At 39.0% G+C, this 15,658-nt stretch overlaps 1 protein-coding gene across 1 annotated transcript in view; it reads left to right on the top strand.

Annotated features, from left to right (window-relative positions):
• Positions 1-15,434, top strand: part of n4bp1 (nedd4 binding protein 1) — a 77,644-nt gene extending 62,210 nt beyond the window's left edge. Inside the window, exons 8-9 of the transcript XR_007957367.1 lie at positions 2,502-2,535; positions 15,327-15,434. The gene's annotated coding sequence lies outside the window, so the exon portion shown is untranslated. The remainder of the gene's footprint in view (positions 1-2,501; positions 2,536-15,326) is intronic.
• The last annotated feature ends 224 nt before the right edge of the window (positions 15,435-15,658 follow it).

Genomic DNA, 15,658 nt, shown 5'->3' with positions numbered 1-15,658 from the left:
GGGAAGTTAGCTAAGCAGCACCAGGGATAAGGACTGTACTTTAACATTGGCAGGATGTAGCTAATGATGTTCTTCAAGGCTCTGTGTTGGGCTGCAACTATTCATCATATTAGTGAACAATGTAAGTGACAGGACAGAACATCTATATACTGGTTTGCCAAGGACACAAAGGCAACTGCAATGTAATCAGTATAAACAGAAGCATAAAGTTACAGAGATTGAGAAAATGGTCAAAATTGTGGCAATTGGATTTCGGAGTTTCAAATGAGTTTATCCACTTGGTGCCTATAAAGTACAAATTGTGTACTTTCTGTGGGTAAACCTAGAAGCAGAGAAGTTCAGAGAAATTGTGACTGAAGTAAATAGTTCACTGAAATATGATGGACAGGTATAGAAAGAATGTAAAATGACTGAAGGACTGAAGGATTGAAGAAGTGTGGAGTGCAGGACATGCCACAGCGATACAAAACCCTGGTTACAGCACACCCAGAGAACACAAACTAAGCCTGTATTCCCTGCAGTGTGGTAGATCAAGTGGTAATTTTTTTTTTTGGTTTTCAGGATATTAAGAGGAACTTACAGGGTTGATGTAGAGACGGGTAGATGCTGATTGATGAATCTGAGATTAGTGAACATGGTGTAAACACTGACTGGGGATTTAATTGAAACATGTAAAATTCTTGTGGGGCTTGACAGGGTAGATGCAAGGACACTGTTTCCACTGGCTGGAGTGTCTGGAACCAGGGGTCACAGTTTCAGAATAAAGAGTCAGTCAACAGGCACTGAGATAAGAAGAAATGTTTCCATCCAGAAGCTAATGGATTTTGAAATTCACTGTCCAAGAGAACTGTGGAGGCTTAGTCTTTGAGGATATTCAAGAAAGAGAAGTGATGTCGCAGATCAAGCATGATTTCAATGGGCAAGATTGTGTATCTGTCCCTCAGCTAAGCAGGTCAGAGTACGGAGATGCAGAAGTCAGGAACGTGCTGACCTACACAATACTGTTAGCTGCTGCCTGTACAGAAAAATCAGCTGTAGTTCAGTACCATTCAGACCAATGAAGGGATTATGTGGCACACACCTGATTCTATTTTCCTATATTCCTTTATAAATCATGATTATTCTGGTATTCTGGGTTACTCCCAGCAGGGAGTGTTCAGTCTCCGTCATGTTGCTGTCTTGATAATTAAACATGATTCCCTTCCAGAAACAATATCTTTACATAATACAACTTTAAATCCCCTGCTGCTAGCTAAGTTGAAACTGCTTTTCGTATAGATCTATCCCTATAGGAACACTGGAGCAAACATTTGGCTTCTAACAAATAGTCATTGTTTGTGGTATAATTTTTTTCTTTCAGAGTTTAAAAATACTGAAGGACTATGAAAGTTTTTTTTTTTCAAATTTAGGTGTCTGACAAAAATTGATGAAATATACATGGTAACAATAGTTTTGGAATTGCTTTCTTGTTTTCTTCTGTAATTTTGCTGTCAACTGACAATGAGGAAAAGATGAGGAGACAGACTGCATCAATTTCTTTAAACCATTGGCAATTTATGGAAGGGAATGGATTGTAATAACATAAAGGATATGGGCAGTGTTTCGCAAGCATATCAGAAATTTTTTTATATACGTTTGTATCTCAGGAACTCATTTCTTCCTAACAGAAGCAATCCTATTATCCTACATAGTGCCTTTCATATTGCATAACGTTCTAAAGCACTTTACAGTGAATTAGGAGCTTTCCAAGTATACTCCTTGCTACAATGTGGGTGAAATGTATTTGTATCGATGGGAAATTCCAGTTTCAGAATGCCATTGTCTCCAGTGCAGGATAAGAGGAAACAACACAGTAGCAGACGTGTCATTACCACTTCCAACTTCCTTGACTTCCTGGATGACTACACTGATGCATGTACAATGTACTGAGGCCACAACAGGATAAAATATCAGCTGTAATGGCTCCACCCCACTATCATGTTACATTATTGAACCCGTACTCATACAGGATACATAGTGGTGCCGCAGTTAGTGATGTTGTCTCACAGCTCCAGGGACCTGGGTCCGATCCTGAGCTCCAGTTTGGAATTTGCACATTCTGCCTGTGACTATGTGGGTTCCAATTTCCTCCCACATTCCAGAGATGTGCAGTTCGATAGATCAATTAGTTACTTGTAAATTGGTAAGGGTATTTAGCAGAAGAATAAAGGGGGAGCTGATGGGCATGTGAGAGAGAATAGGTTACAGGGAAATAAGTGGCGGAATGATGGGATTGGCCTGAGGGCCATTGTGGACTTGATGGACCAAATGGACTCCTTTGTCACAAGAAACTATGAGAAATAAATATGAAAAAATGTGCACATGATCAGAAATGACGAATTCAACAATTCTTGCTATGGGTTTTCTAGCTAATGTGAATCTATATTGTTCAGAGAGGAATGCTAATATTAACAAGCAATGTTGAAGTTGTATATTAATTAATTTTTCTATTGGATTTTTAGATATTAAAGGAAGGAAATTAAGGCGAAATGAGAGGTGAGCCATGATCTTATTGAACGGTGGAGCAGGCACATGGAGCTGAAAGACCTGCAATTGCTTCTATTTCTTCAGTTCTTATTTGCTCTTTTTTAATTGTGGGACTATCATTGGACAACTTGCTAACTCACGGATAAAGTGAATGTGAAAGGCCTATATCCTTTAGCAGATTAATCAATGACAAGGAAGGATAGGTTTAAGATAATTGGTCAAAGGGTTAGAGGAGAGTTCACAACTTCTTTTCCACCCAAAGAGTGGTGTAGTTCTGGAATTCACAACCTGAAAAGCTGTTAGAGGCAGAAAACCTCATTACATTTAAGATGCATCTGGATGAATATACTCTACAGGGCTATGAACCAAGAGCTGGAATTAGTGTCAACAGTTTTTTTTGGCTTCCTCCTGCAGTTTACATTTCTATGAACTAGTTTGGTTAAGTGTCTGCCAGCAACACCAATTCACTGTGGAATATCAGTTACTGGAGCTAACACTCCTAAGATGCAACAGCTTTGTTGGCAAAATGTCATGGATGTGGAAAATCTAAATGTTATTACTCATACTTAATGTAGTAACATGGTAACAATCTAAAAACCTTGAAGGTATTTACAAAGTCATCCCTTATCTTCCCCTTCTATAAGAGAAAAGCTGAGAATGGATGTGTTTTCCTCATAACTCAATCCTCTTATGGAATCAACTTCTTAAGCTTCCTCTGAATTTCTTCCAAACATTCTGCATGCTTCCTGCATTATTCAGATGAAAAGTGAACATAAATACAGCTCCACCTAAGACAGATATAATTTTACCTCTGCCTCTTGACACCCTTTGGATCTGTATTGAATCCATGTTGCCAGAATGTCGATCTGACATCCAGTCTTGAAGGCTGTGGAATTCATGACTTCCTACAATTAAGTACTGGAAAATCCGAAGCAAAATTGGTGCTCAATTTGATGGCTTCTAAAAAGTAATGCAGCATTCACAGTGATTAACCATTTGTTTCCATTGTAGGCAACAGATGAACTTGGTGTAGTTTGCTAATTGGCATGATTTTGGAAGCTTATATCTTGAATGGCTAGCACACTTAAAGCTGCTTGCTGGTAAGAGAAAATGAAATGTAGTCAGCTCTTCTCCAGCAGAGAGTTTTATTAACCTTTTCCACGGATGATGGCAAACAATATGATGTTGCAAGGATCTCCAGCTCCAGCCTGGAAAGAGCCTGGTGTATAAAAGTTCATGGCCACGGTCATATTAACAGCCACAGGTAATATATATCCCACTCTGAAACTGCAGATGGGGCAGGATCGAGGTGGCTGATTGCAGTGAGGACATCCATATTGAGGTGAGCATCTAAAACAAAGCCTCCTGCAAGGAGCCATCTCTTCTTTCTCCACCTGCTTCTACCTGTAGATTCCTGTGCTCTGTGCCTCTCTAGTCTATCTCTGTCAGTATTCATATCAATACTGTTCCATTGTTCTGTCTGCTTCCTACACTGCTCTGAAGTCAAAACATCTAGGTTACAGAAATCTCCATTGCCTCCTGCTGCATATCTGCAATTACTGGTGAATGTATAAGACTTGGTCGACAGAGTGATGGGGACATAACAGTTAAGTTACTGAGCAAGTAATATAGGCCATCTATAAATGAGATCAAAGCTCTTCGTGGGAAGTTAAGTTCAGATAATTAACTAATCCAAATTAATTTTTTAAAAAGCCAGTGTTAGTAACGGTGACCATGAAACTGCTGGATTATCAGAAGAAACACCTCTGGTTTGCTGATGTTCTTCGGGGGGAAATGCTAAGCTCACATGCAGTTAGTTTGACTCTTAACTACCATCTGAAATTGTCCAGCAAAACATCCCATTCTATTACAACATTAATAACAAATCTAGATGGATCACCCAACATTGACCTAGGCATTGGATTTTGATGTACCTTCTTACGGAATCATAGAGTCATAGAACACAGAAATAGGCCCTTTGGCCCAACTGGTTCATGCCGACCAAGATTCCCACCTGAGTTAGACCCACTTGCCCACATTTGGCGCATATCCCCCGAAACCTTTCCTGTCCTTGTACCTGTCCAAGTACCTTTTAAATGTTGTTAATGAACCTGCCTAAACCACTTTCTCTGGCAGCTCATTCCATATACTGACCACTCTCTGGGTGAAAAAGTTGCCCTTCAGGTCCCTATTAAATCTCTCCCCTCTCACCTTAAACCTATGGCTTCTGGTTCTCAATTCCTCAACCCTGGGAAAAAGACTGTGTGCATTAACCCTGTCTATGCCCCTCATAATTTTATGCACCTCTAAGATCTCATTTTTCTCTGCTCCAGTGAAAAGTCCCAAGTGCTCAACCTCTCTCCATAACTCAGTCCCTTGAGTCCTGGCAACATCTTCGTATATCACCTCTGCACTCTTTCCAGCTTTCTTATTTACTTTTTGGGATTGGGGTGTTGCTGGTAGCACTGTTATTGTCCAAATCTAACTAACCTTGAGGAGGTGACAGTAAGCTGCTTCCTGAACAGCTGCAGCTCTTCTGGTGAGGGTATTCCCACGATGATGCTGGGGACGGAGTTCCAAAATTTAGACCCTGAGTTGATGAAGGAACAGATGGTCAGGATCGTCCGTGACTTGTTGGGGAACATGCAAACAGTGGTATACTAGTGGCCTCCTGCCTTGGTGATAAAGGTTGTGAGATATAGGGGGTGCTGTCTGAGTAATCTAGCTGTATAACACACTGTGGTATATTGGTAGTGGGGGCTCAGTGATGGGAATGACATTGCATATCAAGTGTAGATGAGTCTTGTGTTGGAGCTGGTCATTGCTTGGCACTTATGTGGCACAACTGCTACTTGCTACTTAGCTCATGCCTGAATGTTGTCAAAAGCTTTCTGCATGTCATCATGGACTGCTTAAGTTGCTGAGGAATTGGACATTGCGCAATCATCTGCAAGGCTCTGCACTTCTGCCCTTATGATGGAATGAAGGTCATTAATGAAATAGCTGAAGGTAGCTGAGCCTAAAACTTCTTCGATGATGTCCTGGGGTAGGATGATTGATCTCCAGCAACCACAATCATCCTGGATGTGTGGTATGACTCTAAACATGGGAGTGTTTTCTCCTTGCTGTCCACCGACTTCAGTTTTGCTAGGACTGCTTGATGCCATAGTCAATATCAAGGGCAGCCATTCTCAACTCACCTCTGGGATTCAGCACCTGTGGTCTATACTTGGACGAAGAATGTGATGAAGTATAGAGCCCAGTGCTACCAGGAAAAATATAAGTGCTGCTTGCTGGCACTGTCAATGATAACTCCCATCATTTTGCCGATAATTGAGAGTAGATTGATTGGGTGGTATTTAGATGGATTGTACTTTCCAAATTGTTGGGTAGATGCCAATCTCATAACTATACTGCGACAGCTTGGCTAGAAGGGTGACTAGTTCTGGGGCGCAGTTCTTCAGTACTACAGCTGTAATGTTATCTGGTCCCATAGGCTTTTCTATGTACAATGCTCTCATTCATTTCTTGATATTACATGGAGTGAACTGAATTGTCTGGAGACTGACCTCTGTAATGATGATGCTCAAGGGGAAGCTGATCTGGATCATTTACTCAGCATTTCTGGTTGCAAATGCTTTTGTTTCTTTAACATGTACATGCTGGGCCCCACCACTACTGAGATATTTTGGAGCCTCCTCCTCCTGTTAGTTGTTCAATATCACTTAAACTAAATATGGCAGTACTGCAGAGCTTTGATCCGACCTGTAGGTGTGGGATGTTTTTGCTCTGTCTATTGCATGCTATTTTTCTCTGTCCCTACCCAATGAAGTTGCAAAATCCTCCAAAAAAAAATCTATGGAGTCTAGTACCCAGGTTGGGACAGCAGTAGACTTACATTGTCATGCTCGAAAATGTGTACCTTTCATCCTTCTCTGTTTTAATCCCTGGGTACATTCTGACCCTTCGACTGAACGTATCTGAGGTGACAGCAAAAACATTTAAAAAGAACTGGCTAGGCATTTCTTAACATTGACTGTGAGCAAGAAAATCTCCCGTTGTTGATCACCAACCATCTACTCTCAGCTAAAGCTGGTTAAACCAGTGCTCATCCACTCGTAAGAGGCACTGACTACAGGAAGGACACAGAATGTACTCTGGATGGGGACTTCATTGTCCATTGGTGGCAACATCACTGACCTGGCTAGTCAAGTACTGATCTGCAGCAGGTTGTGATCAAACCAATGCAATACAATGACCTATTCAACCTCACCACTCTTCTTGTGGCAAATACTTCTATCTATGACAGCATCGGTAGAAGGGATGATTGCACGGTCCTTGTGGAGACCAAGACAACACCCTACACTGACAACACTCCACATTTTATTGTATGGCAACACTATCATGCTAAATGGGATAGATAGAACATATCTGGCAGCTCAAAACTGGATGTCCATGAGGTGCTGTGGTCCATTAACAGTAGCAGCAAAAACATACACCACCATGGCCCAGAATATCCCTCACGTTACCATCATGCCAGTGGTTCAGTAAGGTTTGAAGAACGTCATGCCAGAAGCAGAACAAGGTATATCTAAAAATGAGGTACTAAACTCCCAAATTTTCCAATGTGAAATAATTTGTAGATGAGGATTTAAAGGTGCAAAATATCTTTGCTATTAAATATTAGAAAGTGAGCTGTACAGAACTATTGTCCTGATGTTTGCTTTAAGTGTGACTTCATGAAATGTGGTCTTTCTGTTAATTACTAATGACCTTTCTTGTCCCAGAGGTTTCCTTGTGAGTGTCTGCAATAAACTAACCACTATTAAATCATGAGTTACTTTAGCCTAAATGGTGAAGATAGAATCCAATCTGACACAGTGCTAATAAGACTAGAGTGCTTGAAAGTCTGCATTGCTGATTTTATCCAGATTCTTGATTTCCATAACTTGAGCTTGTCTTGAGGTGTTTAGCAGTCAGATGCTGAGTAGAAACAAATTTCCTGGAGAATCCATTTTCATTGATGGAGTGGAGTGTTCTGCCTGACACCAATGGAATGTTTCAGGAAGGCTCAGGGACCAAGGGATACCAAGCAGAGGTTACCCGATTTGGTGCCAGAACTCCTGATACTGGTGGAATCATTTGAATTGACAAAGTCTTGACAAGGTGCCCCAAAACGTCTCCGAAGGTTTCTCAGCAAACTGACGGCACCACCAGCAATTAATATGAAATAGAGAGTATTCTTAGAGAGTAGATCTTCAGATTGACCTCAGTGCTGCCTTTGCTGCCACGCAGGGGTGTTAGTCAACACGTTAGCTGGTAAAGTACCATGCAACCTCAATGTGCACTAGCAGGCACTGTAACATTAACCTGGAGGCTGATCCCTTAGCAGGTTTCAACTCATTTACCAAAATAATATCTTGAGCTAAATGTGGATCAAACCACTGTTTCAGATCAAGACCTCATCTTGGTCACCTTGGAAGATCATTAATGCCTGAATGCAGTACCAAACATCACCCTCTGCAGGTGGTCATTCCATGTCTGGCTTCAGCAAAAAACTCTCTGACAGCCACAGATTAGGATGTGCCCTTTAATTGAAGCTTGAAGAGGCATTCACCCTCAATTAAGGCCTGCTTTTGTCATTAAGAACTGTGCATGTTCACGCTCAAATAACATTGCAACAATCTCAATCTTGTGTTGCAGTCCAATTTACATATTCACTGCATATCCAGTAACCTTTGTGCTTTGGCTCATCTTACATGCAAACACAAATATGAGCAAATCAATTTGTGTATAATGTGTGCTTATGGAGCTGCAATCAATATGTCATTTCAAATCAAATACTGCAAAAAATTCCAATGTATAAAGGTCATCGTTTGATACTTCCTTTGGACAAGCAGTGCAAAGAAATATGACAATTCCTTTCTACATTTTTGATTTCAAAGGTCAAATTATTCAATCAAATTGGATCTCACAGACCCAGAAAATAAATTCCCTGCAAGGTTACAGAATTCCCAGAATACCTCCCTCCTCTGTTATATTAATTTATGTTTCAGCATCAGTATGCCTTCATCTCCATTGCCCTCCAGCAAGTTAGATTTTAAGGCAACTGCCAAAGGCAGTGAATGGAGGAGGCAGCTTTTTTTAATATTTTATTTGCAAAATTATTTGCATGCAAATGGAGCAAAGTGTCACACGTCCATGCAAATTAACAAAAGCAATGTTATACTGTTCATACACTGCATTTACCCAATGTATTTAAATCTAAAGAAAACTACACTTTTATGGTGTCACTAATGAGGACTGCTGATTATGAGAAAAAATCATAAATCATTTAATTTTATTGGATTGGCAGTTGTGTTTTTAATGTGTTACTGGAATCATGTTATATTTTGCTGTTTTAAACAAGGCTATCATTAAACCATCATTTTTCTTCCAAGTATTTAACATTACTTGTACAAGCACATGGATTGTATGGATAGCCTTGAAAATAACCTTCGTTGAATATATACAGTATAATCTGCTTTATGATTTCTCATTAGTCTTCAAACTATCGTTTTATCAGTAAATCACAATATGAGGCAATCATCTTAATAAAACATAAATCTTCCGTTCTTTCAATTTTCTTCTCCCAGAAACTTCTGCAAAATTGTAGCGGTGCCTCTTTGTTCTTGAAATCTGATCAGTTTACCAATGGTATTGGCTTCCTGCCTGACGAACTCAGCAGGGGAATATCTCAGGGCAACACATGGCACTCTCAATGACTTCAGGGGCCCCCTGTTTCATTGTCCATTATAACCCTTCTGTTTCTCTGACAAGTCACAAAATCATTGTAAATTAAAACACTACACAAAGCTGGACTCTGTGATACACAGTATTAAAGATAAAATAATATTAAAACTCTCTGCTTAAGATGCAGTAGTAATCAGAGCAACAATATCACTCTTCTGATTCAAGCCTTACTTTTTGTAGCTTTATAAACACTAAGTGCTTCAAACAGTGTTATTGATAGACAGAAAGAGGGCAGTATGTTACACAGCATTGCAAAAAAGGGGATGGAAATTGCTGCTTTATTGTAGATAGCATTTTCAGGTTTTGTTTTGATTATTGCATCATTAATAATTCACCCAAATTATTGCTTTGAGGTCCAATAGATGAAAGATACATAATGTTGTGTCCAATGTGTACAAAAATGTTTTGTAATGGACTGACTGGTCTGTTGAAGGTCTAAATTTTAAAACATGTGAAAGAATCCCCCTTCCCCCACATCCCATGAAAGCACAACAAAGCTTTTAACGCACATCTATAAATGATGTATCTATCAGCCAACCAGAAAGAAATTTCTAGCTTCACTGGAATATGGAATGAAACCCCAAAATAGAAGCTGACAGCATGAATGCTTTAGAAAAAAAAGTCACCTGATGAACTTGATGTTTTTACTTTATATTTTATTCGTCTGCATTTGGTAATTACTGTCTTATACTGAGTGTAGCCAAGTGATCACATTGTTCTGCTGTTCAAGCAATGAAAGGACAGCCTGATACTGAGAATTTGCCATGAGGCTATTTAAGGGTGCAGACTAATAACATTTCACTTAGAGGCACATTGGTCTTTTGCACCACATGACTACTTGACAACTTAACTTTTAAAGTTGTTTTATTAAACCAAATGGATATGAATTAGATTGGTGGAGAAGGTAGAAAGGCTTACATTACTGGGATTTGTTCACTTTTTTTACTTTCAAGTGTCATAGTATTACTTAATAGTTGTATATAGTTCACCATGGAGTCATAGAATGATACAGCATGGAAGAAGTGTGCAATTCAGATCACTACAACACATTTTGTGAAGCAAACATGTTTGAATTTACCACTGGTTCCCTGTGTTTTACTTTAAATCTGTGTCCTCTGGTCACTACTTTTTTCTGCCAGTAGAAACATTTTCTTTTTACTTAATCTATCGAAACCATTCATAATTGTGTCAAATCTCCTCCTGAATATCTCTGCTCTGAGGAGAATAACCTCAGTTTCTTTTGTCTTCCCTCAATCCTGATAAGTCGTGCCCAACCCCCTTTAAGCCTTAATATCCTTCCTAAAGTGGGAAGCTCAGAGCTGAATACTCAAGGTGAGACCTAACAAATGCTCTATATAGGTTTAGCATCACTTCTTTACTCTTGTTTATATCTAGACAGATGAAATTAAAAATTAAAGAGGTTATATTGGATTTGTTCAAAACTTGATGAGACCACATTTTCTCCACTATATATGGTTCGGCCACCATATTACCAAAAAAAATGAAGTACTGGCAAAGGTGCAGAGATGATTTACAAGGATGATGCCAGAAATCCAATATTTTACTCATTAGGAAGGGGTAAATCTGATTACTCCTCAAAAGAGTAATTTGGGCATGTATTCATCGGGCTAAGTGACCTGTATCTGTCCTTTCTGTCCATCATGCCATTGTTAACAAGACTTAGGGCTTTCTATGCTTTTTCACAACCTTCTCAAATTGTCCTGGTACTTTTGAACATCTGTACATGCATAACCCTACATCTCTCCACTTTTAAAATTCTACTTTTCAGTTTATTTTGAAAGAGGGGTTCTGGTGTTCAACAGGGTTGTGCACTTTTTGTGTACCTTCTATGAAAAACTAAGAAAAGCAATCCCTAAAAGAGTGCCTCAGGAGCAATGCCATGAATGTCTCCCATGCATCTTATCTTGAACGTGTGGTATTGCTTTTCTTAGATATTTTTAGACAAAAGTATTCTGAAGTATCAGCCAACATTATTAATCTGTTTTTGGTGCGTTGGTTGAGAATTGTATGTGAACTGGACATTGCAGAGTTCCATAAGCTTTCTTGAATGGTGCCAAGGGATTTCAAAATTCCATGAGAAGCATTAGAACAGATAGAAATAGCAGTAAGGAGTTATCTACAACAATATAACTCCCCTTTAGCAATCCTGTTATCCTTGCAGGATAAGAGGATTTACAGATCTGAGTCTGGGCACTGTGAATCACTTGTATGCAGTGATTATTAAACATGCCAATATTAATGCCTTTATTACAATAGTAGCCATGGTCTGAAACAGCTTAATTAACTGTAAAGTCCACTGGAACATCCTCAGGTTGTAAAAGATGCTACATAAATGCACATTTTTCTTTTTATAAAGTAACCCACATGTTAAATGTTACAATTGAACCTGCATCTACCACTTCTGCTGGCAGCTTGTTCCACACTCGCAGCACTCTCTGAGTGAAGAAGTTTCCCCTCAGATTCCCCTTAAGTATTTCACCTTTGACCCTAAACCTATGTCCTCTAGTTCTAGTCTCACCCAACCTTAGGGGGAAAAAACTTCAGGAAAAGCCTAGGAAAACCCACTTTGTTTGCTGAAATCCTGAAGTGAATTACATTCCCGTTCTCTCTCCCTTTTTTTGTCTCTTTCTCCTCGCAATTTTTTTTTCTATTTCTCCCTCTGACTTTCCAGCCATTGAGAACTCATGGTGGGGGCACTGGAGTCATGGTTGTAAAAACCTCCACAACACGAAAGATGCAAATTAAATATCTGTAAACAATGAGATGCAAACTCATTACAACAGTTGAATACAAACAAACATTTTAGGAGTATGTGTTGTCCCATTAGCTATTTGCATGATTTGAGCAACAATTTGGAAAAACCAAAGGTGTTTCTATAGTAACAAAATCCTTAGGAAAATTGATAATGCCACACATCCTTTTACCACTATGCTAGCGGTTAAGAGGACAAAAGGATATTTTCATTTCCTGAGAGAGGTTTTTTGACATCATTGCAAAGTTAAATCATAGCTTCGTCCTAGGATTTGCTAAAGCTCATTAGGTCAGTCACAGAACATTAACCCTCAAGCTGATGGACAAACAGACATCATATAAAGAGAACCACTGTCCTTTTTTTAAAATAAAGTTTCAGTTAGATACAAACCAGGCTCTAATTACAAAGTGTAGAATCCAGTTTTGTAACACTGAGGGCGTCACAGTGGCGGTGTAGATAGTGCAGCTGTCTCACAACTCCAGCCACTGAGGTTTAATACTGACCTCCTGTGCAGTCTGTGTGGAATTCGTATGTTCTCCCTGCAACCGCAGGGGGTTTTTCTTGGTCATGTTGTTTACTCCCACATCCTAAAAAATACAGGTTGGTCAGTTAATTGGCTACTGCAAATTAAACCTAGCGTGGGTGGCAGGTGAGAAATCAAGGAAATGTTAAAGAGCTAAATGAGGAAATAGGTTGCAGAGAAACTAAAAAGGGGAATAGGGTTGATGGTGTGCTCCTGAGAGACGGCACATCATTCAATGGGTCAAATGATGTCCTTTTATGTTATTAAGGAAATAAGAGAAAATATGTGTTGACATGGATTATAGCAAACAAATTTTGTTTTAGGGTACCATCCCCAAAAAAGTTGTGTTAAGTACTTTCAACTGGTGATTCCCAGTGATATTAAAAGAGTAAAAAATTTAATCAAATTTATGAAAACATTATTTACATGAGGCTTTTTGCTGCTTTCCTCTATGCATCAGCAATGTTCAGCTGAGATCACCAAATATGAGAAACCCTGGTGAAGTTTCCTATCTCTTATCCAGGCACACAGACCTGCTGTGGTATTTCATTTGCTGTTGCATTAGGTTAGTCTGTTCCAGAAATAAACCCAGGGATCTTCATCAATGCTGCATAATACATTCGGCCACTTGTAACTGGTGCAATTGCAGCATCCCAAAATCTTATATGTATGGTGCTAAATCATCTTCAGAGCATTTATTGCCAAGAGTCAGCCAATGAACTGAAGGAAGGGCAGAAGGTATAGTTCACATTAGTCTATTATACAGCAAAACAAAGTCAATTTATTTAGCATGCAGTCCATTAAAAGAACAGTGGAAATAAACTGCAGCAACTTCTTCCAGTGAAAGAAAGGTAATTTCTCTAGAAAAATGCTATGAGTAATGAACAGTTACATATAAATTATGTGAATAATATCAGTCTCATTTGTATACAGCAATATGTTCACCAAGTCTGATCAATCAGGGAATTATCTAAATCTCTCCCCTCTGGTCGGCCATTGCATTGTCACAAATTTGGCCATTATTTTCTTTATGACTTGATTTTCAGTTGAACATTACTCATTTCTCCCCATGATTTGATTTTCATACCTCTTTGTTGCATTAATAACTTAGAAAGGTTTCCTCAAGCAGCAGTAGCTGCTTTGAGTTTTCACCCAAGTGAGTATTATTAATCAGTATCCAAGTGAATATTGTTTATGACTCAAGTAAATGAACATCAATGGAATGCTAAATCACAGGAAAAGTCACTCTCAAGTTTATACAGTGTGTACAATTTGTACAATTAGCTTCCAAGGAAGGAAGGGAAATCCCAAACTAGTCTTCCTCCCCTTGTCCTGGGTAACATTGTTGCACATTTCTAATTCTTCTTAGTTGAGAATAACTAATTCGGCACAGGTTAGGACTCACATTTTGGAGGCTCTTCTCATTTGTACAGCTTAGTACCATACGTGCAATTCGCTTGTCCACTGAGCTATAGAATATTTTATTCAATTTCCATGCAGCTATTCATGTGTGGTCTTCAATGTTGTGACAAAGAGTAACTTGAAATAAAAAAGCCTTTAGTAAAAAGCTTTTAGCAGATTATTGTGAATCACATGCAGAAGATAGCAAATAACTTGATAAACTGTGTCCCATTTTCAATTTAGATGGTTTGGTTAAAAACTTTTCAAAATAGATACATTTAACTCAATAATGTAATGGGATAATAAAATACTGAGTTAAGAAATGCTCATGATCTATAATCTACATTAGGTTGCAGATGCTCTGAAATTTACTGCTCCATCGAATTGTTTCTTGTTAAAAGATTATGAGGGAAATGTGTTTGCTTTCCATGATAAAGCTTTGATAGTGACAGCACAAGTTGACTCTCCCCTCCCCCTTACGTTATTAGTTTCCTGCACAAAGTTTCTATTTCTGGCTTCAGGGAATCATTTATTAATATTTCATTCCATTGAACATCTGGAACTAACTGTGTATACTGAAAATTAGAGTGGAGTTGGCCTTAATCCAACCTTTTGCGAAAAGGTGTCTGGTTATGGTGAGCTGGTTATCAGTGCCCTGGGAACAGTGCTGTTAGCTCTACCAAAATGGAGGTGAGCAACATAACACTATGAACTTGGTACATAAACGTTTTAAGTGCTGCAATAATTCCAGAGGACATGTTCAAAATGTTGATTGCCAACAAGTGTTATGTGCCATCTGTTACTAATGAGGATGTTCCATTAAAATTACAAATGCATTTATCCCCATTTGTTGTCACTCTGAGCTACAGCATGCATTTATCCTTACCTAGGAAACATAAATCAGACAACGGTATTAACATCAACTTTTTAATGTCAAAATACTGTTATTAATCTCGTTATACTAACCAGGTACTAAAATAGCCTTCTTTCTCAAAAGGTAAATTCAGCAATCTTGAAATACCAGCAGAGAACTATATTTAATAGGAACATGGTCTACAACCTTGGGAGTGCAGATGGTCCAAATTATCCTTATGTGGTTCCTTGAGGGAATCATGCTCTTATATTCCTACTGTTGGAGGGTGGTGGAAGGCCGATTCTTTTGTTCCCTTTAAAATACGTGTTGACATTTTGAAATGCCTATGATTTTTTGAGAAAGCTTGATGATTTATTTGTCTAATTCTCAGGGAATTGCTTTGACTTGTTTTAATGCTGCTTTGTTTCCCTTTCTTCCCCACACCCACTGGCTCGTAGACACAGGAGTCATGTTTGTTGCATTGTGCTCAACTATCGGTCCATTGGCTGGGAAGATGGAGAAGCAAAAGAATATGAACAAAGAAGTGAACGTAAGCTTCATCTGGCCACTGCATATGCTGAAGGCAGGTTGTGAGAAGGTGTATGTGGAGGTAGTTTGATCACACAGAACACCACTGGTAAGTATTTGCACTTGGAAGTCTGTGAGTAGTGGTGTATGCAGGATTGGTCCCAGGACCGTTACTATCTGTTTTATTATATAAATGATTTGGACATGAATGTAGGAGGTATGATGAGTAACTTTGCAAATGACATGAAAATTGGTGGTGTTG

Source organism: Pristis pectinata, chromosome 13, assembly GCF_009764475.1.
Source record: "Pristis pectinata isolate sPriPec2 chromosome 13, sPriPec2.1.pri, whole genome shotgun sequence".
NCBI classification, from domain to species: Eukaryota; Metazoa; Chordata; class Chondrichthyes; order Rhinopristiformes; family Pristidae; genus Pristis; species Pristis pectinata.
Note: the sequence above shows the minus strand (reverse complement) of the source record. Positions and strands in the feature narration are given on the sequence as shown.